The 23,871-nt window shown below is 39.9% G+C and overlaps 1 long non-coding RNA gene across 5 annotated transcripts in view; it reads right to left on the reverse strand.

The window, feature by feature from the left end:
• The window catches only part of LOC307179679, a 398,442-nt gene that overhangs the window by 55,075 nt on the left and 319,496 nt on the right, over positions 1-23,871 (reverse strand). For 2 of the 5 annotated variants that reach the window (XR_013825507.1, XR_013825509.1), the window contains 6 exons: positions 21,527-21,721; positions 20,960-21,033; positions 17,378-17,591; positions 10,889-11,034; positions 10,059-10,310; positions 8,268-8,637 (listed from right to left, as the gene is read on the reverse strand). This is a non-coding gene — a long non-coding RNA (uncharacterized lncRNA). Of the gene's footprint in view, positions 1-8,267; positions 8,638-10,058; positions 10,311-10,888; positions 11,035-17,377; positions 17,592-19,394; positions 19,494-20,959; positions 21,034-21,526; positions 21,722-23,871 lie in introns of all 5 variants that reach the window. The other 3 variants (XR_013825508.1, XR_013825506.1, XR_013825505.1) reach the window with 3 other exon arrangements.

Below are 23,871 nucleotides of genomic sequence, written 5' to 3' on the forward strand. Positions count from 1 at the left end.
CTTAGTAAATCTGCAGGCGGACCTTGAGGATTCAGGCTGACCGTGCGGGCGAGACAGCATCCCAAGGAAGATCGGGAGAAGTCATCAGGCCTGCACGCAATGGAAAAATGATGAAGAATCTGACCTCTTGCCTTAATAATTAACTGAGATTGTTTCCCCTTTTTCCCTTTAAAAATCGTCATGGCTGAGCAGAATCTTCGGAGTTGGTCTCTGGACATAAGCCCACCTTTTCCCCAGACTGCCGGCTTTTCTGAAGAAAGCACCTTTCCTCTCCGCCGAAGCTTGTCCCTTGATTTACCGGCTGCTGAGAGCAAGCACCTGAACCTGCATTCGGTTACACCAACTGTTAGCTTCACTCTTCTTCTCTGTGATCACGATTCACTGTGCGCATCTGGACTTTGTTCCTGATGGCTTCAGACACGACTGCTTTGCAGAGGCCTAATCTTCCAAAGCTTTCCATCAAATCAAGTTGATGTTTTTATGACTGTGACAATGTTTTTGTGTAAGGAATTTACCTATTTATAATGGAAAACAAGGAGAAACAGTTTTACTGTGGTTGGGGAAATGCTCCCTAGAAGAGAGGCCCTCTGCCAGGTGCTAATTACATTCCTATTGTCTTCTGGCTTCACGCTTCCCACACCAGGGAGAGGAAGAGTTGGGAGGGGGCGAAGGAGGGAGCAGTGGAAGATAATTGAACAAGGTGAAAATGAATGCTCATTAAATTCCAGAATACAGGAGGCCTCATTTCATATGATAGGGCTGTAAATATGACTTTTAATGAAGTTATGACATGGTTGCCAATAAAAGTCATTTACTCTGCAGTATTACAGTTAATTATACACAGCTGGAGCCATTTATGGCCTGTCCCTTGTTAACTTTGCTTTCCCTGCATGTTAACCCTTTCAGCACAGTTGATCAACCAGGAACCAGGCGGTTTTAAACCTAAAGAAACCATGAAATGTTAATAAATGTCCCATATGACTCAGGATAATTCTCACTAGCTATAGGAGAACACTCATCTGCCCCTCCCCTCAGCATCCCCTCCCTTCCAGGAGCACATCGTAAGAGGAATGCAGATAGAAAAAGAAGAAGAAAAAGAGAATTATGGATGTAATTCTTTTTTCGTAATTCTTTTTTTTGAAAAAAAAATACACTATCTTTTTGGGGTTTTTTTTTTGCGGTACGCAGGCCTCTCACTGTTGTGGCCTCTCCCAATGTGGAGCACAGGCTCCGGACGCGCAGGCTCAGCGGCCATGGCTCACGGGCCCAGCCGCTCCGTGGCATGTGGGATCTTCCCGGACCGGGGCACGAACCCGTGTCCCCTGCATCGGCAGGCGGACTCTCAACCACTGCGCCACCAGGGAAGCCCAAAAAATACACTATCTTTGATTTGTGGGAAAATTTATAGACATAACAATTTTTTATTACCAATTTTAAGAGCATTTTAAGTGCATTTTACTGATAGCAGTGTAACAAAAATACTCGAATGAAACACTCATGAAATAAAGTGAAACTGACATATTGTCTTCAGCAGCCTAAGCCCTTTGACAAAGAGCCTGCCCCTTAGCATGGCTGGAAGAGATTTCCATTTCTGAAAATCCTACACTCTGGGATGGATTGACAGGGGAAGGAACCTGTAGCATAGTAACGGCAGTTACTAAGTTACAAAGCAGTTACTAAGGCCTCTCAGTTGGTTATATCGAAGCCAGAATAGCAGTGTATCTAAAAGGCCTGTTTTTTGGATATGCCATGTACAACAGGAAGACCCTAGTTTTTAATTTATTAAAAAGATTTCAACAATAGAAGTAGCTCTCTATCTTCATTCTGGGAGCCTAGATGTTCTGACAGCACAAGTACTGCCTTGTATTATTCTTTATTATGGGGTGGGAGTGGGGGACCTTACTCAGTAACCGAGATTGTCTTAGGGTTTTGGTTTTGACTGGTGTTAACAATTTTCTTTCCATGAGGATTCAGCTACTGGAGTCAGGAAAATGCGGTACTCAGTAAATGGACTTCACAAGCATCTTTGTCAGGGGCCCACATTTATTGGCTCTGAGGATGAGCTGCCATGTACAGTCATGGCAGAATCTTGCTGAGTCTGTTTCTGGATTATTTCTGGTTCACAAATGTGTGGCTGTCTGGTTTATTTCTGGTTCGTGACCGATCTAAATTATCTGTCGTGAATTAATGGCCATCTGGTCTCTTTCCACCCGTGTTAAGGGCTAAGAGATTGATTCTGGTTGTGTGTCTGCAGGATTTCATGAAATTTCCATTGACTCAAGGCTTCCTCTGTTTCTCACAACAGGGTCACGGGAGCAGCTCTTTTATGACACCACAGGCCAGTCCCAACCTGGTGGCTGAAAAAACTGCCCGGTGCCAAATGATGCCTTATTGATCTTTTTCTTGGGGAGCGGGGAGGGGGGGAGCATCATAGAAAGAGTCCTCAGTTTGCTTGTCTGTGTTTATTTTCCCTGAAGGGGCAGCTTGCATACAATCCCCATTAAATTGGCTTTTGCATAATGGCTGGATTTTATGATGCTGTCAGTTTTCTGTTTGTGTGTCTGTAAGTAAGAAAGCCTCCCGACAGAGGGAAGAAAATGACAATGAATGATCTGTTTATAATCACAGCCCCTTTCCACCTGCAGTCAGATGATTTTAGAGGGCATGCTTGGACCTTCCTCCATCATGGGAATCTGTCCAATTTCCACACTATGTGAATATCCAAGACAAACACACATAACTACCATTAAAAGGGAGAAAACATACGCAAATATTTAAAGAAACTGAAACAGTTTGGATACCTTGGAGAGCAGAGGGCTGGCATGGCTTTTATTTCAGTTGTGTAGATGTACCTGAAGAAGTGATGGGATGGGGACACAGATGGACTTGACACAGCCTATCTGGGGCCTACAGACCTCTTCCTGAGAAGTCGAAGGGCTTCCATAAAATCTGGCCTTTTCTTGCTTTTCCTTCCAAAAGTAACAGGAGTAATACCTTCCGAAGATAAACTCCAAAATCCCAACCTCAGTAACTGGGTTCCCAGACAAGCATCCCTACTGGGGCTCAAACCCGGGGAAAAGGGCTTGTTTCCTATAGAAAGGACACACCAAAATTTTCTCAACTTTTGTCTAAGATTCTTTGGATGTGTAATTTGAAATATCTTCTAAGCATAGCTCTGGTATTCCTTTGTCTAACTCTGGAGAAGATTAACCAAATAGAGTATCTTGAATTTCAAAGAGAGAAGGAAGAAATCAAACTTTTAACGCTTTAAATATGCTGGCTTTTTAAGAAAAACTTTTCTACCAGCTCAGGAAAAGTCAAGCTGTGCTGCCAATGGCAGACTGCTAGATAAGAAACACAGAAATGCAAATGACATTAGCTAGCAACAAAGAGTCATAAAAACGTGCTAATAGAAGATTCTGATACACACCTGATACACGGTAAATAAAAGCAGATTTATTATTAGTTTATGTAATGTGCATATTAATCAAGGTAAATCCCTTGATAAAAAAATGGGCTTGATGATTTGAGTTTAAGATTTAGCAACGCGTCTTCTCAGATTTTATCATGATGAGTATAAAATATAAATTTAATACTTGCATAAACTGGATTACAAATATTAAATTTACATGTATTTTGTGTAGCTTAAATTTCCAAGGGGGTTAGATAGAGTATCACTGTCTCCACACACTAGTTAAGGTTATGAGAATGTACTCATATATATTTAACTAAGTGAATTTATAATAATTAATGTCTTTTTAAAGATTGTTTTCTGTGAACTTTAGACAGTGCTGCAAATCATCTGGGATCGTTTCCTCTACTTGCATGGAGTAAAAATTTAAATGTCACCTCTCTGATGAAATATCCTATCTATATACAACAAATTTGACCTTTGTAAAGCTCCAATTAAGATGGTGAGTTCAACGTGGTAGAGCCATTCTCTGATGAGGTTAATACATATTGAAGCTAAAGTTAAAGGCTTTCAGTTTGTCACCTAAATATGTATTTGTGTAAAGGCCTATTGACGTTATTAAACAAAGAAAAGTTATACATGATAAACCAGCTGAAAATTAATCTTGGTGTCATCAGCCTGATATTAACACTAGGTAGTAAAATTTCTCATTTACATTTCGTGTGATCTGCTCAGAGGAACCACCTCCTAGCATATCCTATATTGTGCATGTATCTTTCTAATTTTTTTTATTTTAGTTTTTTAAAAAAAAATTTGGGTTTTGTTTATGCCTGTGTCCTTTTTTTTTCAATAGCTCTTTATTGGAGTATAATTATTTCACAATACTGTGTTAGTTTCTGTTGCACAACAAAGTGAATCAGCCATATGCATACACATGTCCCCACATCCCCTCCCTCTTGCGTCTCCCTCCCACCCTCCCTATCCCACCCCTCTAGGTCATCGCAAAGCACTGAGCTGATCTCCCTGTGCTATGCTGCTGCTTCCCACCAGCTAACTATTTTACATTCGGTAGTGTATATATGTCGATGCTACTCTCACTTCGCCCCAGCTTCACCATCCCACCCCATGTCCTCAAGTCCACTTTCCACGGTCTGTCTCTTTATTCCTGCCCTGCAACTAGGTTCATCAGTACCATGTTTTGTTTTGTTTTGTTTTTTAGATTCCATATATATGTGTTAGCATACGGTATTTGTTTTTCTCTTTCTGACTAACTTCACTCTGTATGACAGAGTCTAGGTCCATCCACCTCACTACAAATAACTCAATTTCATTTCTTTTTATGGCTGAGTAATATTCCACTGTATATATGTGCCACATCTTCTTTATCCATTCATCTGTTGATGGACACTTAGGTTCCTTAAAAAACTAAAAATAGAACTACCATACGACCCAGCAATCCCACTACTGGGCATATACCCTGAGAAAACCATAATTCAAAAAGAGTCATGTAGAAAAGTGTTCACTGCAGCTCTATTTACAATAGCCAGGACATGGAACCAACCTAAATGTGCATGTGTCTTTTTGATGAATTTTATTAGGCTCAGGATTTTATAAATCAGTTTTATTGAAGTATAATCGTATTTTAAAAACGGACCCATTTGAAGTGCATAGTTTGATGAGTTTTGATCAATGTATACACTCGTGAAATCACACCACAATCAAAAGTGGCATATTTTCATCTTCCCAAAAGGTTCCTCGTGCCCTTCGTGGTAATTCTTCCTACCATGTTGGTTCTTGGTAACTGCTAATTGGCTCTATATCTATAGGTTTGATGGGTCTTCTTTAGAAATTCACATCCTTGGATTTATATAATATATAGTCTTTTGTGTCTGGTTTCTGTTACACAGCAGCAGGGTTTCCAGATTCATTTACCTTCTGGAGTGTACCAGTGTATTTTATGTCACTGAGCAGTATTCCACTTAATGGAAACACAACGATGTATCCATTCACCTGCTGATGGGCACTTAGATTGTTTACATTGTGGGGCTATTTTAAATAAAGCTGCAAATCTTCTGGTGGACGTATATTCTTATTTCTCTAGGAATGGGATTCTGCATCTTAAGGTAATGGAATGTTTAAACTGATAAGAAACTGCTAAACTCAATACCAAAACGACTTGTGGATAATTTTTAAAATAAAATTTTCTCATTTCCAAAAAAGCTAAAGTTCCTTGTAATTGATAGGGTAATTTAGTCTAGATTTATAAAATATTATCTCATTAATAAATTAAACAACACAATGATCACTTCTTATCTTTAGATAAGAATTTCTTATCTGCAGGTATCTACAACATATGACCATTTCTGGAAGTAATAATGATTTTCTGACAACTCTTTTTTATATTGCTTTTCCCAAATTTAGGTCCAAAATGAATAACACCACCATTAAAGTACCTTTTGCATGTAAGCCGTCACTTCCTCAAAGAACTCTGGTTGCCCCCATGTTTTGCTCCCTCACCTCATCAGAGAATGGATGCTAGAAGTAATTAGGCTTGTTTGTAGTCACTATGCTTTTAATTAGTTCAACAGTGTGTTGAGAATTGCCCTATTTTCATCAAGATCAAAACAGGGGAAGAACTATTCAATCAAAAAGAGAAGCTAGGGCTTCCCTGGTGGCGCAGCGGTTGAGAGTCTGCCTGCCGATGCAGGGAACACGGGTTCGTGCCCCGGTCCGGGAAAATCCCACATGCAGCGGAGCGGCTGGGCCTGTGAGCCATGGCCGCTGAGCCTGCACGTCCAGAGCCTGTGTGCCGCAACGCGAGAGGCCACAACAGTGAGAGGCCGGTGTACCACAAAAAAAAAAAAAAAAAAAGAGAGAGAGCGAGAAGCTAGTGGGAAGCAGCTGCATCACACGGGGAGATCAGCTCGGTGCTCTGTGACCACCTAGAGGGGTGGGATAGGGAGAGTGGGAGGGAGACGCAAAAGGAAGGAGATATGGGGATATATGTATATGTATAGCTGATTCACTTTGTTATACAGCAGAAACTAACATGCCGTTGTAAAGCAATTATACTCCAATAAAGATGTTACCAAAAAAAGAGAAGCTCAATCTCACCTAGGTGAATTATATACAGGTAAAATGTTATTAATATAAATGTTTCTCAACCCCTGTTTACCTTACATAATGAAGGTTCATGTGCAAAGACGGGCACAAGAATTTTAATAAGTTTTATTTCTAAGTTCGAAAAGCCCTTATCATTGGTGACCATCAAGACAAACACTCTACTGATGAATCAGAAGGGCTAGAGCTCTGTCAACGCCGCTGCTACCTGTGCTCTGTTCTTCCCGTCAGGATAACCATTGTGTAAGGCATCATGAAACAGTCATGTGTTATCCTCCAACAGGGGATTCTACTCTCTCCCTCATTTTCATATTGTTGGTTATTGAAATAAATTAACCAAAACTGTTCAGTCTTAGTATCAATAGATGCTTCCTGGCTCTTCTGTCAGAGTTGCCTGAAGGGCTCTGCTACAAATTTCAGCTCAGAAATGGAATCCTATGGAAGAAATGAATCATAGCTGTTGCAAATCTGTATACTGTACTTGGTATTTTTGTTACTGACCCCAGAGTGTATGGGATGTGCCTGACGCTGCAGGACACAGATCCATTGGTACAGAATCCCAGGGTGGCGATGGTGACCACCATCTTCCCCTGTGTTCAGTGCCTGCTAAGGCACCCAGCTTTCAATTCTCAGGTGCAGGTGACAAAGGATGCGAGGCTGCTTTAAGGCATAAGAAAGACATTTCCTGAATCCTTCCAGCAAAGATTCCCTAGCTTAATTTTAGTATTCCTTTTATCTACTCTTGTATCCACCCTTCTAACCTGATTAGAGAAACTGCTTTGAGACAGCATCACCAGTCTTTGGTAAACAGAAGATCTGAGGCAGGAGCGGAACAGTGTGGAAGGAGAAAAAAAAAAAAAAAAAAAAAGACAAACCTACCGGGAATAAATGTAAACCTGGTCTCAGCAATGCATTTAATTACAACCAGATGTATCAACGTTTTTGTCCTGTTAGAGTCTGTCCCTTGCTAATGGACGGGGCGGCATGGAAATCAAGACATTTGGGCTTACAGACTTGGGTGCAGGAACTCCCTCTCAACAGCTGCCACTCTGTAGCTACAGAAAGCAGCGGTGACATATAGTAACCCACGGCCACTTTCCTGGGTGGAAGTCTTCAGGTCCTTCTATCATAAGGTCCTGGCCTCTTCCACCAAGATTTTCAGAAGAAATGAAAATGTACCTAATTCTTTAACTTAGGAGAGGGATCATCTTTCATAGAGCTACACTGTGTGGAAGGCACAGACCTTAATACTTTACTCAGTGAGCAAATGGGAAGGAAGCTTTACTGCCTCAGCCTTTGCCTTTTTTGTGCACACAGGTTCTCTGTGTGCTTTCACTCCCCAAAGATAATAGCATCTGCATCTTTTTTTTGACTGTCAAAATCCACTCGCACATCCAGGGAGGCAAAGTGCCTAAGAATGTGTGTTCCCCAGAGGGCAGCCTTTCATCAATAACCCTTCTGGGTTCCCCAGGGCCTGATCAGGACAATCTTGAGGTATGGCCTCCTCTGTCCCCAGTGTCCCTGCAGGCTTGAGCCGTGCTTCATGTGGGACTTTGGTTGGCATTTCTCCCTTGCGTTGCCTCCTTCTCTTCCTGGTCCCTTTCTCCATCCCCCCCACCCCCTATCCATTTTTCCTAGGAATACTTCTTAATAAGTCACTTTCATGATACCCATTGCTTCAGGTCTATTGGTGAATAAACCATCCTAAGACAACTTTGCTTTCCCCCAGTTTTACCTTGTCTCCTCGGTGTTCATAGCACCTCCTCTCAAAGCTTCATCTGCCAAGCTCTGCCATCCAGTGTCTGCTTCTCCCTACCCTGGAAAGACGTTCAGCTTCTCTGTCCTCTCCTGTAACTTCAAAGTCAGGCACCACTAGCTCCGGCTGGATGCTCCTGAAGGTCTCCTCTGCCCAGCTTTTACCAGTTTCAGATGATGAAGTTCAAAGTCAGGTACCACTGGTTCCAGCTGGATGCTCCTGGAAGGTCTCCTCTGCCCAGATTTTACTAGTTTCAGATGATGAAGAACGGGCTCTGGAACTCGCTGTGGGGAAGCAGGCTCTCCACCAGCTAGAGGTGTAGTAGGTACCCAAATCACCCCAGTGGGTCCTGAAAGGTAAGCACACGTCAGCAAAGTCTCCTTTACCTTCTTCTCCTCCTCCTCCTCTTTCTTCTTTTTTGTTTTGTTAACCAACAAAGCGCAGTCTAGTTTTATATGAGAAAAATATTCCTTTTTAAAACATATGTTTAATCTTGCTCCTGGGGAGAAAAAGCCAAAAACATGGCATTATAGACCTAAGAATCCCATGACGTTTACCAAAGGTTGGCTCAGATTACATGAATCACCACTTTTATTGTGAACAGCTCTATCTTACCAGTGGTCCCATTGCCTGTTACATTCTTTCTGATGCCCAGATTTTCCTCTAATAGGAGATCAGAGGAAGCATGGAATCGACTCCATGTACCCACTACACCCACAATTTTGGGGACGGGGCCATTCATGAGCCCGATTTTTTTAAAAATTAATTTCTCAGCCTCCATGGAAACTAGACATGGCCAAGGGACACAGTTCTGGCTCAAGGGATGTAAGCAGAAACACTGGATGTGACTTCCAAGAAAGCGTGAAGGGGCGGTCCCAGCTGAAAGTGTCCTCTCGATCCTCACCCTTCCTTTCTTCATCCCTGGAACCCGACACAAGTTTGGAGCAGACACTATGCAACCATAAAGTGACCGTGAGGAAAAGGTCAGTAGAATTTCAGGGGCCCCAGACCTAACTGCTATGATTTGTTGATCTGGTACTTGCTAGCAAACACCTACCTGACTTTTGTGGGAAAAATAAAACCCCTAGTTTGTTTAAGCTGCTTTTTGTTATTGTTCTGTGTTTGATTCTTGTTATTCACAATTGAACATATATCTCCTGTTGATAACAGCCACTAGATATTTGTCCAAGCTTGGAGCTGGGGACCCAGAGTCTTAAAATTCTATAATCCTACTCTGTATCTGTCCAGTTTTTACATACACCATTCATTTCTCTGTGCCTTATTTTATCTTATAAAAGCGAGGACACTGACATCATCTCCGCTAAATTGAAAAAACAGGATGCTACCTATGCTGTAGAGTGACAACAGAGCCTTTAAATGCCTTTGACGACCACCTCTCCACACCCATCAGCAAACTGATTTCTGTTTTGTCAAATTCTTCTTTAACAATGGTATCGTGTAAGGAGGAAGTAATAGAATTTTATTTATTAACATGATTCCTTTGTGTAAAAAAAAATCACCTTTGTTTTAATCGGGCGATTATGGGAGGGAAAGAAATAGCATAATTAGGAACGTAAAGATGGAGCAGTAGAGAGACAAGAACGTGTTAAAATGAGTTTTATCCTACTACATATTGTCCTTCCGTCCAACATTTTCCTTTATTTCTAATTTTCCCCCAAATGCTGAGGCCAAGACATCCATTTATCAAGCCCGTCCACTTTACCTCTCCTGTCCATTTTTACACATATGTTTCTGGACTCTGCTTCTTACCATGATATCCCATGTCTGGCAGTTGGGTGATGTTTGCACCCTCAAGGATCAGACAAGGACATATCTTTCCAACAGTTGTTGATAATGAGGCCAGTGGAAAGGCTAATGGTTTAAAGCTGTTTGAGTGTTCTTTCCGAGGCAGAGATGGAGTAAATTATTCCATGGCTGCAGCTCTCCTCAATGTAGGGAGCTCGATACGCCGTCTGCTCTGAGGAGCCTGGATTAGTCCATCTGTTTCTGGTTTTCAGAAACCTAAGGTGAATAAAATAAATAACAGAAAAAACAAAAATGAAAAATGCCTCTTGTTCCTGAATCGCAGGAAGTCTGCCTATGCTCCTAACTCGGGCGTTCCCTCCAGATGCACCAAACCCCGCTGGATTTCTTGGGTGGAAAGAGAAAAGAAACATCCAGATTTTGCTTTTGAGGATTTTTCAACCTTTAGAAATACACCGATTATTACATAAAAAGTGACATTTCCCATTATTTTGGCAAAGAAATAAATGTAATGCTCAGTGTATGAGAGCATATTCTCCCCATCATTTGCTTTTTAAAAGCTATTCACAAGTTTTTGACTGAAGCCTATTTGAACCTCCACTTTCACAAGCAGGAAGATACAGCCAAGGAATCAGAGATGTTTGCCTAGAAAGGATATAATCACAGCCTCCAAGTGTTCAGAATTAACTATGGAAGCGGCCTTAGCTGGCCTTAGCTTAGTGGCCTTAGCTCCAGAAGGCAAAATTCAGACCAAGAGGAAGAAATTATAGAAAAGGACGATTTCAGAGCTTAGAGAACATTTGAATCAATGACCTGTTAAGCTTTAAGTGAATTACCTTGGATGACAGTAGAGATCCATACATGTTGGAGATCAAATCAGAAAGAGGACCACAGACAGGGGTTGCAGCATAGAGGATGCCTGAGAGTGAAGGCTACACTTGGTGGTTTCCACTTTGTCCACTCACTCTACAGCCCACTGCAACTTTAAAAAAAAATTTTATTGGAGTATAGTTGATTTACAATGTTGTGTTACTTTCTGCTGTACAGCAAAGTGAATCAGTTATACATATATCCACTCTTTTTTAGATTCTTTTCCCATACAGGTCATTACAGAGTATTGAGCAGAGTTCCCTGTGCTATAATAAGTTCCCTTATTAGTTATCTATTTTATACATAGTAGTGTGTATATGTCAATCCCAGTCTCCCAATTTATCCCTCACCCTCTTTTCCTCCTGGTAACCGTAATTTTGTTTTTTACATCTGTGACTATTTGTTTTGTATATAAGTTCATTTGTACCATTTTTTTAGATTCCACATATAAGCGATATCATACGGTATTTGTCTTTCTCTGTCTGACTTACTTCACTCAGTAGATAGTCTCTAGGACCATCCATGTTGCTGCAACTTTTTATTCTCATATTCCTCTGAAACTAATCTGGCTTATGGTTATGAATTATCAAGGGGATGCTACCTGTTTTTATAGTTATTTTCCACCAAGAGCCAAGGCTAAGGCAGATTTCTTTTTTCTTTTTTTGCTTCTCCCTTTACTGGTGGGAAGATTTTTTTCTACGCCCACCCTTTCACTAAAGTCCTTAACTTTAATCTCATCTGTAAAGTCCCTTTTTCCACATAAGGTAACATATTCACACATGCCTCAGATTAGGATGTAAACATTTGAGGAGTGGGTGGGACCAGTATTCTGCCAACCCCAGATTCCTGCTAATACTGCCCTGGTTGGATTTGTTCTTCTAGAAGGATATGGGGTTTCAATACGTTTTACAGCTCTATCAGCCACAAAATAGCTATAATTTTCAGAACATTATTACAGAAAGGGATTCTGGAATACAGTGAGTTAACTTGGACTGTCTAATTCTCAGATTTCTGTTTCTGGATCAATTTTCCCTTTGTTAAAGCTACTACCTGGGTCAGTCTAAGTCTCCATAATGAACAGCCTACTTAAAACTGCTGTGTGGCTGGACCACACCAACTCCGTTTTGCCAGTTCCATCGTAGCCATCCCCCCCCCCCCCCCCCCGCCCCGAGATGTCCTACCCGCTCTCCTCTCTGCACGACTGAGCTTTAGCCTACTCACAAGGAACGTGCCCAAGCTAGATGAGTTCCTGATCAACTTTTTTTTTTTTTTAAACATCTTTATTGGGGTATAATTGCTTTACAATGGTGTGTTAGTTTCTGCTTTATAACAAAGTGAATCAGTTATACATATACATATGTTCCCATATCTCTTCCCTCTTGCGTCTCCCTCCCTCCCACCCTCCCTATCCCACCCCTCCAGGCTGTCACAAAGCACCGAGCCAATATCCCTGCTGATCAACTTTTAAACTTGCCTTCATCTGATATGAAAACGGAAAGAATGCCTTTTGCTGACACATATGATTAACGGACCCCTAAGGGAAGAAAACTCTCTGTTTCCTTCAGTGCAGATATGCTTCTTACCTGGTAGTCAGATTCTGTTTTTAGCTTTGGCCCCTTTAAGTACCTCTGCACCCTTTTAGGCAGTGCAGAGCGCAGCTGCAAATGCCTGCGGATTGCCGTCCGCCCCATCCTGCCTGTATGTAAGTTCCCCGCAATAAACTTCATAATTGCACGTTATGGAGTTGCCTGCCTCCTTTTTCACTCTTAAAGTTCCTTCTCAGTTTGGAGGAGATTATTCAATATCTCCGCCATGCAACCATTGCCTTGTCTAGGCAAATTCATGTGTCTGAATTTATTTCCTTTCTTATTTGATTTACATGTCCTCTAGTTTTAACTTTAAATGAAACTCTTTATTTTTTACTGGTATATTAAAATTCTAACCTGCTCCAGGAGAAATGTTTGGGCCAAAATTTATCTTCTTGTGATTTCTAAACTTGAGAAGAAATATAATGTTGTGAAAAGGCCAACACCGGACTGGACATTAAAGAAACAAGGATTCGGTTTCTCTCCTGCCACTAACTAGACCTTGAATTGGCCACTTCATCTTATTGGATTTCAGTTTCCTGATGGGTTAAAGCACTGAACTAGATCACCTCCAAGGCACGTCTACTCTGGAAAGGAGGCTCAGAGAATTCCAGATTCAAACTTTTTGCTTTGGAAACAATCCTTTATTTTGGAGAACTTAAATATAAGGGCATCTATCCTCAGACAGGGCTGAAATCCTTTCTCTTTCTACTCCAGTACACATTTCTGTGTGGCCAATGTGCCATTTCCATCTTTTCAAGAGACAGTTGAAAAAATTTAACGTCTTAAGTCTTTTACGATTAACTTCTACTTGCTTCCCAAGTTCATCTCCCTGTTCTCTCCCAGACGTACCTATTTTCTAGCCTCACTGAATACTCAGAGGATTACAGGTGCAGGGGCTGTGGCATTCTGGAGGACCACGGCAATACCATCTGTGAGAAGCCAAACTCAGATGGCTTCCTGAGCAACCAAAGTCAACCAGGAAGGGCAGAGCCCAAAAATGGGGTTCTCAGAAATTCTAGATGAGGGATTTTTGTAGGAATTTTGATATTATATGGGTGGTGAGAACTAGATCAATTGAAATTTGAGTTTTTATCATAATAGTATTCCTTAGAAATCCTGGGGAGACCTCAGGTTACTTAATAATAGAACTGTCTATAAATCCAGGACATAGCTCATTAGACCTTAAGCTATCTTGAATTTGTCTTTGCCTGATTTCACCCCCAGCCCCTACCCCAGAATCCACCTCCGTAAACAGCTCCGATTCTTAGGCAGGACAAGTATTTAGAAACGCACATTGAGCAAACCTTACTCAGAGGATGAAATCACAAAGTAAGTTTAATTAGTCCTTCAATATCCATTTGAATTCCGCCAGGAGGGCAGCCTCCCACAAAAGACGTGTGTAATGCCATACATTTTTGGTGTTGCTCAGAAAATACAACGTCTGACATTCACATTGTCAAATTACAGGGTCACCCAGTGCAAAAGCTGATTTTGGTTGTTTTGGAAATTAGGCTTTTCATTCCCACGGAAAAATGACAATTCAACCCATCCAAAGATAGGACTTCTACCCTCCTCCCCCACCTAGGATCTCTTTCAGGCAGAAAGTCTGTAGCCAGGACAGGGAGGTAAGGGTAGAATCTTCTCTCTTTCTCACTCACCTCCTCTCACACTCACCAGTAGCTCTTTTCCACTAGAGCTGGAATGGAGGGTTGGGACAAGAGCCAGGACTAACCTTTTAGATCTTCCTGGCAGTAGCCAGGCTTCACTGACTGCGAAGACTCATACCAAGCTCTCTGAGAGGTTTGGGTCAAAGACCTTCTCCACTGATTGAAGTGTAGGGGAGGGACCTTCCTAGCCCTCGAGATGGAGGTTAAGTGGGTAACAATAAACCACCGTCTCCAAATACCCTACTCCCCAAGCCTCTCTTCTGCTGACCCTTGCTATACTTGCATGTTGGTAAAGAACTGCAATCATGGAGCTGTCCTCTGCCATCCACAATTTTCCAGTTCTACCGTGTGGCCTGTCTCACAATTCACTTTGATACCTGATATTTTCACCAAAGAATCTCAAATGAAACACCCATGCTAATAGCCTGTTGCACAAAATCAGAGAAAGTTTGTAGAGAAGGAAGCAATGGTACTTGTAGATTTCAGTCGCAGGAAACACCAGGTCACTCAAGTGTAGAAGTTTCTGAATCCTTTGAAGACTCTTTCTTGACCCAAAAGATTGTTTACCTTTGCGTTCTTCCATCCCTTCTCCCTTTGTTCACTGTTATCTGCTTGCTCATTTAAATTGAATTTTGTGTTTTTACTGCTCCAGCCAACTGTATCTATTTTATCCAAGCAAAAGTTTTCTTTGAGAGCAAATGGACAAAAGTCCCAAGGCACCTGATACTGGGAAGGGCAGAGGAGCCCTGAGTGCCAACAGAGCTTGCCTGTTCTAAGCAACCTCGAGAATTTGTTCTGTTTCCCCAGAGCTTGCTGACATGGAGACTTTTATAGTTGCAACAAAGAGTCTGAAAGTACCTCAAAGTCCCCAGGCACTTCTCCTAATTCACTTCTAACCTGCTGGCCATGGGGATTTTTTCCTCCTCTAATTGCTAATGAATTCTAGAATCTCAAAGTCTCATTTCTCTAGTCTAGAATCTCCAGTCTGCCGAATGACGAGAGCCTTGTTGTCATTATGTGCCCTGTGTTTCCTTCCTCGCTTGGATTTATAAGGTGCACCATAGGGGGAACTTACTATTTTTTCCTATTTAGAGTCAACTCAATTTCCTTCAGAGTTCTTCTTGTCTTTGCAGAATCACTAGGAATGTAGGATAAACAACAGAATGTGGAAATGGGTAAATAGACTTTGGAATGTAGGGCAACCTGAGGGATGAGTTTGAGGATATCATAATATCTCATTTCTCAGAAAATGCTAGCCTTTCTCTTCCTTACTGAGTGAAAAACATTTGGTCTGAGCCCAGAGACAAGAAAGTCTAATGAAGTGAAAGAATCAGAATAACAATGCATTCAAATTAAACAAATGCTGGAGAGGGTTTGGAGAAAAGGGAATCCTCCTACACTCTTGGTGGGAATGTAAATTGGTGCAGTCACTATGGAGAATAGTATGGAGGTTCCTTAAAAAATTAAAAATAGAATTACCATATGATCCTGCAATCCCACTCCTGGTCACATATCCAGAGAAAACCATAATTTGAAAAGATACATGCACCCCAATGTTCATAGGAGCACTATGTAGAATAGCCAAGACATGGAAGCAACTTAAATGTCCACTAACAGTTTAACGGATGAAGAAGATGTGGTACATATATACAATGGAATATTACTCAGCCATAAAAAAGAATGAAACAATGCCATTTGCAGCAACATAGATGGACCTAGAGATTATCATATTAAGTGAAATAAGTCTGAGAAAAACAAATACCGTATGATATCACTTATATATGGAATCTAAAAAAATGACACAAATGAACTTATATACAAACAGACCCACAGACATAGAAAACAAACTTATGGTTACCAAAGGGGAAGGGGGGGACGGGAGAGGGATAAATTAGGAGTTTGGGATTAACAGTTACAAACTACTGTATATAAAATAAATAAACAAGGACCTACTGTATGGTATATAGGACAAGGGACTATATTCAATACCTTGTAATAACCTATAATGGAAAAGAATGTGACAAATTAGCAGAGAATATATAGTAGTTCATTCAAATTCATCATTATTTATTCACTTGTTCATCTATTTGACCCGCATTAGTTAGCCACCTTTTAAATGCCAGGAACTTTTCTAGACACTAGGGATGAATGTGCAAGCTCTCCTGGAAGATATCATCTCAGTGAAAATCTCACACTGTCTTCCTGAATGATCACTCAGTGCTTCAGAGGTCACTTGCAGAGTGCCCAGTCCAGTTGCCCAGCCAGAAAACTCATTATTTTTGGAAAAGGTGAAGGAAAACCCCGCACCACTGTATGTGTCACAAAGGCATTTCTCTGGTTTAAAAACATGTTACTGCCATATTTCTCTGCTGAGGGAGAGGGTCCATGATAAGGGGCACATTGATAAACAATAGGATAAACTTATTTCCCAAGTTTACAAATTATATCTTAATTTAAAAAATAAACTAATTCAACAAATATAAATTCGAATGGCCATTTAATAGCTTAGCAGTTAATTCAGAGATTTTTAAATCCTAGTTGTGTGTAAGAATTGCCCAAGAAAGTTAAACAATAGAGAAGTTTAGGCAGTCCCTACCTGTGAAGAGTCTGTGAATAGTATGCAGTGAGGCTTAAGTAATGAGGGTTTTTATTTTTAAGTCCCGTAAATAATCCTAATGGGCCATCAGAGGCAAGAGCTACCAAAACAACTTCATTGATGACCCTCCAAAGTGTTCTTCTATGAGATAATGTCTCACTATCGTTAGGAACCAGGAAAATGGTTGTTTAGAGTTTTGGTCACAGCTGAAATGAGCTCCACACAGAAAAAAATATTCGTCAGTTAAAATGTTTAGTTTTCTTTTCTGTGTCGTTTTGTTGAAGAGGAAAGTGCTTTCTAACATTGCCAGATTTTGACAGCCAGAGAAGTCACATGCCAGCCATACTTAGGTATCCTTCCTCTCAAATGACTACTGCATTTACCTTAACATTCTGAGACATTCAAACAGAGTGGTCCTCAGACAAGTCTCTAAGAATAGCCTGTCATCTTCCTGCTCTCTTTGACATTTTTCTGATCAGCACATTCTACCTCTAATGTCCTTTAGGTATCCAGAAGAACACACACACACACACACACACACACACACACACACACACACACACACAAACCAGCCTTTCCAGTTAGAATGATGGACCAACTTACTTTTTTTTTCCAATTGACTTTTGATTGCTATGGCTATTTTATATTTTTAGAATTTGGTTTTGTTCTGGGATTCAGAGAATTTTATATTCACAGACTGCTTATCCCACCAAGATCAATTCCTCCATCTCTTCCTTTAATAAGCCCGGATGTTACTTCAGTTTTGTTGGTGTCTTTGGGTGAGAGAAGCAAGTGGGCCCAGGACGCGACATTTCTCCTTTTGAATGAGGCAGAAAAATGATTCATGAAAGTGTGCATTCTTTTTAAAGGGAGAAGAAAAGAGAAGTCTATCTAACAAGATCGTCACAGGTATTTTTAGAATTTACAGGTATTTGAATACTTGTAAATTCAGGAATTTACCTGGCTTGTCCTCACCTTCCTATGATTGGGATTCAGGACATCAGTGGCTTTTAAAATTCAAAGCATAATTTCCAAAACTTTAAAAGTATGACTCTAATATAAATATAATATAGACTGCTTCAAGGACTTTATTCAACTTATTCATTAACAAGGAAACTGGTAATGAGGTAAAGGCTGGTTCAAAGAGCATTTTGAGGATTTGGATTTTTACAGGCATTTTGAAGCAATGATAGAACAAGAATGATAAATTAAATGCAAACCTGACTGATGTCCCATACATAGGAGTTATCTTTTCTAACTGACAGAAATTATTTGCATTTCTACTGGACCAAAACCTGTAAGTTAGCATACATTTTATTAAAGTTTTATTCAATAATAAACAATGAGTCAAACCAAGTATATTCTAGAATGAGTGACCCTTGGGTGTGCCTTTTAAACAGTGCCTCCATGTAGCACTGAAAGAACATGCTGCATACCTGGATGTAAAGCATGGATCTCCATGCTTTACATCATTTTTCTTATTATAATTAAGTGGTAGTAACAATTTCAAAGCAGCAAAGCCCTGAGGTAGCTCTGAGGCCAACTTCCAGGTGACAATAATGAGTCCACGTTGCTTCCTCCCCAAGGTCATTGCTATGTACATGCACACAAGGTCATGGCTATGTACATGCCCACAAGGATACACGTGTATGCGTGACACATGGCAAGTCTGGCATTGCATATATAATGAAAAAACTTTTAAATCCCTTTTGAAAAGAATGAATTTGCTTCTCAGAAGGCTGAACTACCCTGATCCTTAGAACTAGCCTTATTAATTTTTCTTTTCTACTGTCCTCTTCAGCTCAGGCCTCTGTGTATATTTCTTGAAGAAGCAGCAACATTCTATCAGCTCAGAATTGCTCTTTGGAACCATCCATGGTTCCAAAGAGCATTCCACTGTCCTTCACAAGGGACTTCTACACAGGTGCTTAGAAATCTAGAAAATAAGGAATGGCCTTTCCCAGATGAATATCAAGGCTAGGGGCTTTCTTCAAGACCGTTGTTGGGTTTTTTTTAATATAAATTTAGATTTAAGTTCCTTTTATTGATGCCTGTTAAGTTCCTTGAGAGGGTTTCTGGAACATAAAAGAGTAAACCAGCTTTCATGTCCTCCATCATCTTGAGGAAGGAATATCACAATTACGTCTTCCATTCCCATTTTGTTTCCTTGCTTTCATCTTGAAAGCTTCCTGATCATCAGAGGGGTCCTTAAAGAGTCTCCTCTTATGCTGAGAGGATCACAATGATATCAGGATCACCTGGACTAAATGCACATGTTAATAAGCTTTGGAAACATTTTGAAGAGAGCTCACAGAATTAGAATCTATTTTCTACTACAGAATATTCAGAATGGAAAGCCAAACCTTTGGGAACTGGGTCAGACCTGATCCTTAGTACCGCCAGTCTGTGGGCACATTATAATATCTTATGGTGGCATTGTAATTTTCCCCAATTTGCTAACTAAGACTAATTATCCAAATAATTCAGCCTGACTCTGCTCCTGACCACTGCAAATCTCCCTGCTGTTCCTTAAAGCTCTGTTTGTTCCCCATTTCTCCTCTTGTTTTAAACCCCTCACTGTTCTGAGTGCCTTTTATTTAAAGAGAAATTGGATACCTACTGTGTAAATTTCTGCAGGGAGTCCTTTAATGTAGGCTGTAGCAATTTTCTCCAGGAATATGCTAATAATTAGAGCAGCTAGGGATTTGGACTTTGTTATCTGTGGAGGAGGAATTGTGTGAGAAAAGGAGAAAAAAAATCTCAACTCTCTACAGCCTGAAAAGAAAAGAAAAAAGAACAAAATAATAAAGGAGAAAGGAAAACAAAGTTATTTGTTCAAATGTGGGGTGGAAATAAACAGATGCTTAGAAGTAGCGACTGTGGCCACTGGTCTTTGTGCAGGCTGTTAGGAAAAGGCACACACAAGGGAGAATGGTGAACTTTGGTCCCTGGGGCAGTGGGCTGAGTTCTGGCCTCCGTAGTCATGGCAACAGAACACCCCCTGGTGCTCCCCGGTTGTCAGAATGGGACCTCCTGGAGTTCTCTCTGTCTCCTCTGCTGGAGGTTATGGGTGTCTGAACAGCAATTTCACAACCCTGAATTGCTGGTTAAGATTAGTTTAAGAGAGTTTGGGCTTTTTCTTTCTTGTTTTTGTTTAAAAGACAACTTTTTGAAATAAATTGCATAGTTGTGCTTCAGAGAAAAGTTTCTGGGAACTAAATATGGTGATCTTAGAAACCAATTTGCAGTGAGGTGATGGTGCATTCACACAGAGTTTGAGCAACAGCCCGGTCATATCCTAAGGTTATTCGTGAAGTGGATTATTTAAGGTGACCAAGGGTCTTCTACTTTTGTTACCAAGCAGCTTTTGGTGGTCACAGACTGACGCGGTCTGACCTTTTATCACAAAGTTCTGAACATGCAGTCACTCTGTAAGCTTGTTTCAACCAAGACAAAGGGAAAAAAGAGACTCCTTAGAATTCCTATAGGAGAAATGAGGCAAAAGAATTATTTCCACATACTGATGTGCAAATTAAAGCACTGGAAAGAAGGAATTTGCCCATGATGGAACCAAAATCAAGGCCCAGTAGGACCCAAGGTCCTTAAATTCTTTGCTTGTGTTTATAGGTCAAACTTCTGAAACTCTGGTTTTGGTGATTGCTTTAAGGGTTTCTTCTTGGACAAAGGTGTTAAGAAGGTGTGCAAACTAAAAAGGATCATGAATTCACTTCAATTAAAATAAAAATAAAGTCAATACCCAGCAGTACTTTTTGCAGTTTCACAGAAGGGGAATTTCCTAAAAGCAACCAAAAAATGTTAATAATGGCAATATTATTAATAATAATATAAGTAACATGTATTGAACGATGTATATAGGTGCTAAGCATTTCATATGAATTATCTCATTTATTTATTTCTACTTGATTGATGAAGAAACACAGAGAATTTAAGGATCTTCCCCAAAGTCACACAGCTAGTAACTGGTAGAGTCAAAATTTAAACTTGGGCCATCTGACACCAGTGTCCGTGCTTCTAATCACCCCACTACACTCTACTGTGCTTCTACACTATAATTTAAAACACATATACAAGATTTATACACTATAGGATAATGAAATGTTTACAAGTTATTTAAAAATCTACTAACTATATCACTGTATGGGGAGAAGAACCACTAACACCCACCCTTGCTGAGCTCCTGTGTGTCAAGTACACCACTGGTCACTGTGCATACATTGCCTCCACTTGTTACCACAAACCTGCAATGAAAGAAATATTATCCCCCTATTTTATATGAAGAAATGAAGCATGGAGCTATTTTAATCACTTGCCCAGGGTTATATTTAAGCAACAGGCTGAGCTGGGGGGTGAGCCCAAGTGTGGGTGATGGCAAAGCATCTGTTTCTTCCGTGTTGCCGTGATGGTTTTTTCCAAGGTGTATTTAGGTGTAGCTTTAGTTTTACCAAAAAGGACTAGGCACCAGATCTCTCTTCCTAATGCCTGACCCTACTTTCCTACTAAAGTTGTTAATGACATAGGAGTATTAGAAGTACTGTCTCCAGAACCTGAATAGACTACACTATTTACCTGAGGGGAAGACGGTGGTTTATCTTTCTAAATTAAGTGACCATCATTAGTTGATTAACTTGATTTTCATTCTTTAATACTTAAATGAATTAAAAATGGATGAATGAATGAATGAATGAATGGGTAAGCAAAGAAGACAACTGCCAAGTAAAAATTGTCACTCACCATCTGGTTCTACAAGAATGAAGTCACTGGCCACTGAAGTCGCTGACCTTCAACACACCCTGAAAGGAGTCCAGGGCGGCGATCAAGAATGAGGCACTCTGTGCTCTGGGAAAACCCAGCAGAACAGGACCTTCAGATAGATAGATACTTTCAGGAGAAGATTTTATGAGCCCAATTTCTTGCATCTTCTCATATCTAGAAAAGCACATTAATGGAATCATTAACAGAGACATCTGCTCCTTGTGACTAGCAGCAACCTTCTGCCAAAATGTGTGCTTGATTACATGGACCCCCTTCGCCTAAATCATGCATATACTGACCTCCCCCCGCCCACCTCTTGAGCAGTTCCTCAGAGCTATCTGATGGGCTGTCTCCCGGGCTATAGTCCTCATTTTGCCCCAAATAAAACTTAACTCACAACTCTCATGCTGTGCACTTGTTCTTTTCAGTTAACACAACCTACCATCTATTGAATGTCTAGTAGGCAGCAGGCACTATGCAAGGTGATTTCATATTCTGATTTTATGTCCTTTCCACAAAAGTTGTGCAGTAAAGTGATGATTTTTATTATTGCTATATTTAAGGATGAAGATACGAGGCTTAGATTGGTTAAGCGAACTGCTCAAGAGTTTCAGCTAGCGAATGAGACATTTGGAAATAGACCCCAAGGACCTATGGCTCTGAAGTTCGAGCCGTACCATCTATGTTTAAATTTCTTTAAAAAATTTGTAGACGTGTTTAAATACAAAGGAATATTTTAGATATATCTGTAAGAAATACAGAACAACCATGTAAGTTAGCACCCGAATATTCATGACCCAAATTTATAAATAATACATTACCTTAAACTTTAAACTTCCCTGAGTGCCATCTCATCCCATCCTTTCCTTTCTATCTCAGCGGGTTTTTTTATGGTTTCATATTTGTTAATAGTCATAATTCATTATTTATTTACACATTTTTGACCTTTAAGTCAATTCAATCAAACTGTACGTGTTTTTATCTTACCTGCTCTCTTTGCTTGACACTGTTCTGAGATTCATCTATAACACTGAATCAGTCTGTGTTTAATTTCTTTTCACTGTTGTATAAAATTCCATATTAAAACTCTGCCATGTTTTGTTTATCCATTCTACTTTTTAAAATTTAACTATAGTTGATAGTTAACTATAGTTAACGCCATTTTAAGCAACATGGATGGACCTAGAGATTATCATACTAAGTGAAGTCAGACAGAAAGACAAATATTATATGATATCACTTATGTGTGTTATCTTAAAAAATGATACAAATCAACTTATTTACAAAACAGAAACAGACTCACAGACATAGAAAACAAACTTATGGTTACCAAAGGGGAAAGGGGAAGGGGAGGGATAAATATCCTTTCTACTCTTAGTGAATATTTGCGTGTGTTTTCCCCTCCCTTCTTCCCTTCCTTCCTCCCTCCCTCCCTCCCTCCCTCCCTTCCTTCCTTCCTTTCTCTATTACAAAGAGTGCTGGCAAGAACATGTGATACACATCTCCCAGGGTATATCTGAGAGGGTCACAAAATCATAAGCTTTACACATTCTTGGTCGGTGAGATAATACCATATTGTTTTCCCGAAATGATGGAGCAGTTTCTATTACAACTTATTCTGAATAACACTGCAAAATTATTCCCCTTCCCCTACATCCTTACCAACATATGATATTGTTACACTTAGTTTTACTAATATGATTGGTTTGAAAGGGTACCTTATTGTGGTTTTCATTTGAATTTCTTTCATTATTGATAAGGTTGAGTATATTTTTATGTATTTTATGTGCTTTTTTTTCTGTGAAGTACCTATCCATTTTTTATTTTTGCCCTCTTTTTCTATTGGGTAATTTGCCTTTTTCTTATCAGTTTGTGGCTCTCTTTATACATTTTGGACATTAAATATTACAAATGTAATCTATTGCAAATAACTTCTTTCAGCTTATAAAGTGATCTCACTTATTTATGTGAATTTTTGATGAATGGAACTTCTTAATTTTAATATATTCATATTCATCAATCTTTCCTTTTATTCTTTGTACACAGAGGCAATCTTCCTTAATTCAAAGCAATGAAAAGATTTTGCTCAAAGTTTTATAGTTTTGTCAATATTGCCAATTGCACTTAATATTAACTTAAATAATATTTAATATTTAAGCACTGGTTAGGTATTTATCAGCTAGAGCTGCTATTTGCTTAAGGCATTATAAACCTAGTTTCCATACATGTGTGGATGTGTCTCTGGGTTCTCTCTTCTGCTTTTCCAATTTGTACATTTTTGTGACAGTACTATATTGCCTTAATTTTTTCAGTTTATGGTAATA

This window comes from Stenella coeruleoalba (genome assembly GCF_951394435.1).
Source record: "Stenella coeruleoalba genome assembly, chromosome: 21".
In the NCBI taxonomy this organism is placed as follows: domain Eukaryota; kingdom Metazoa; phylum Chordata; class Mammalia; order Artiodactyla; family Delphinidae; genus Stenella; species Stenella coeruleoalba.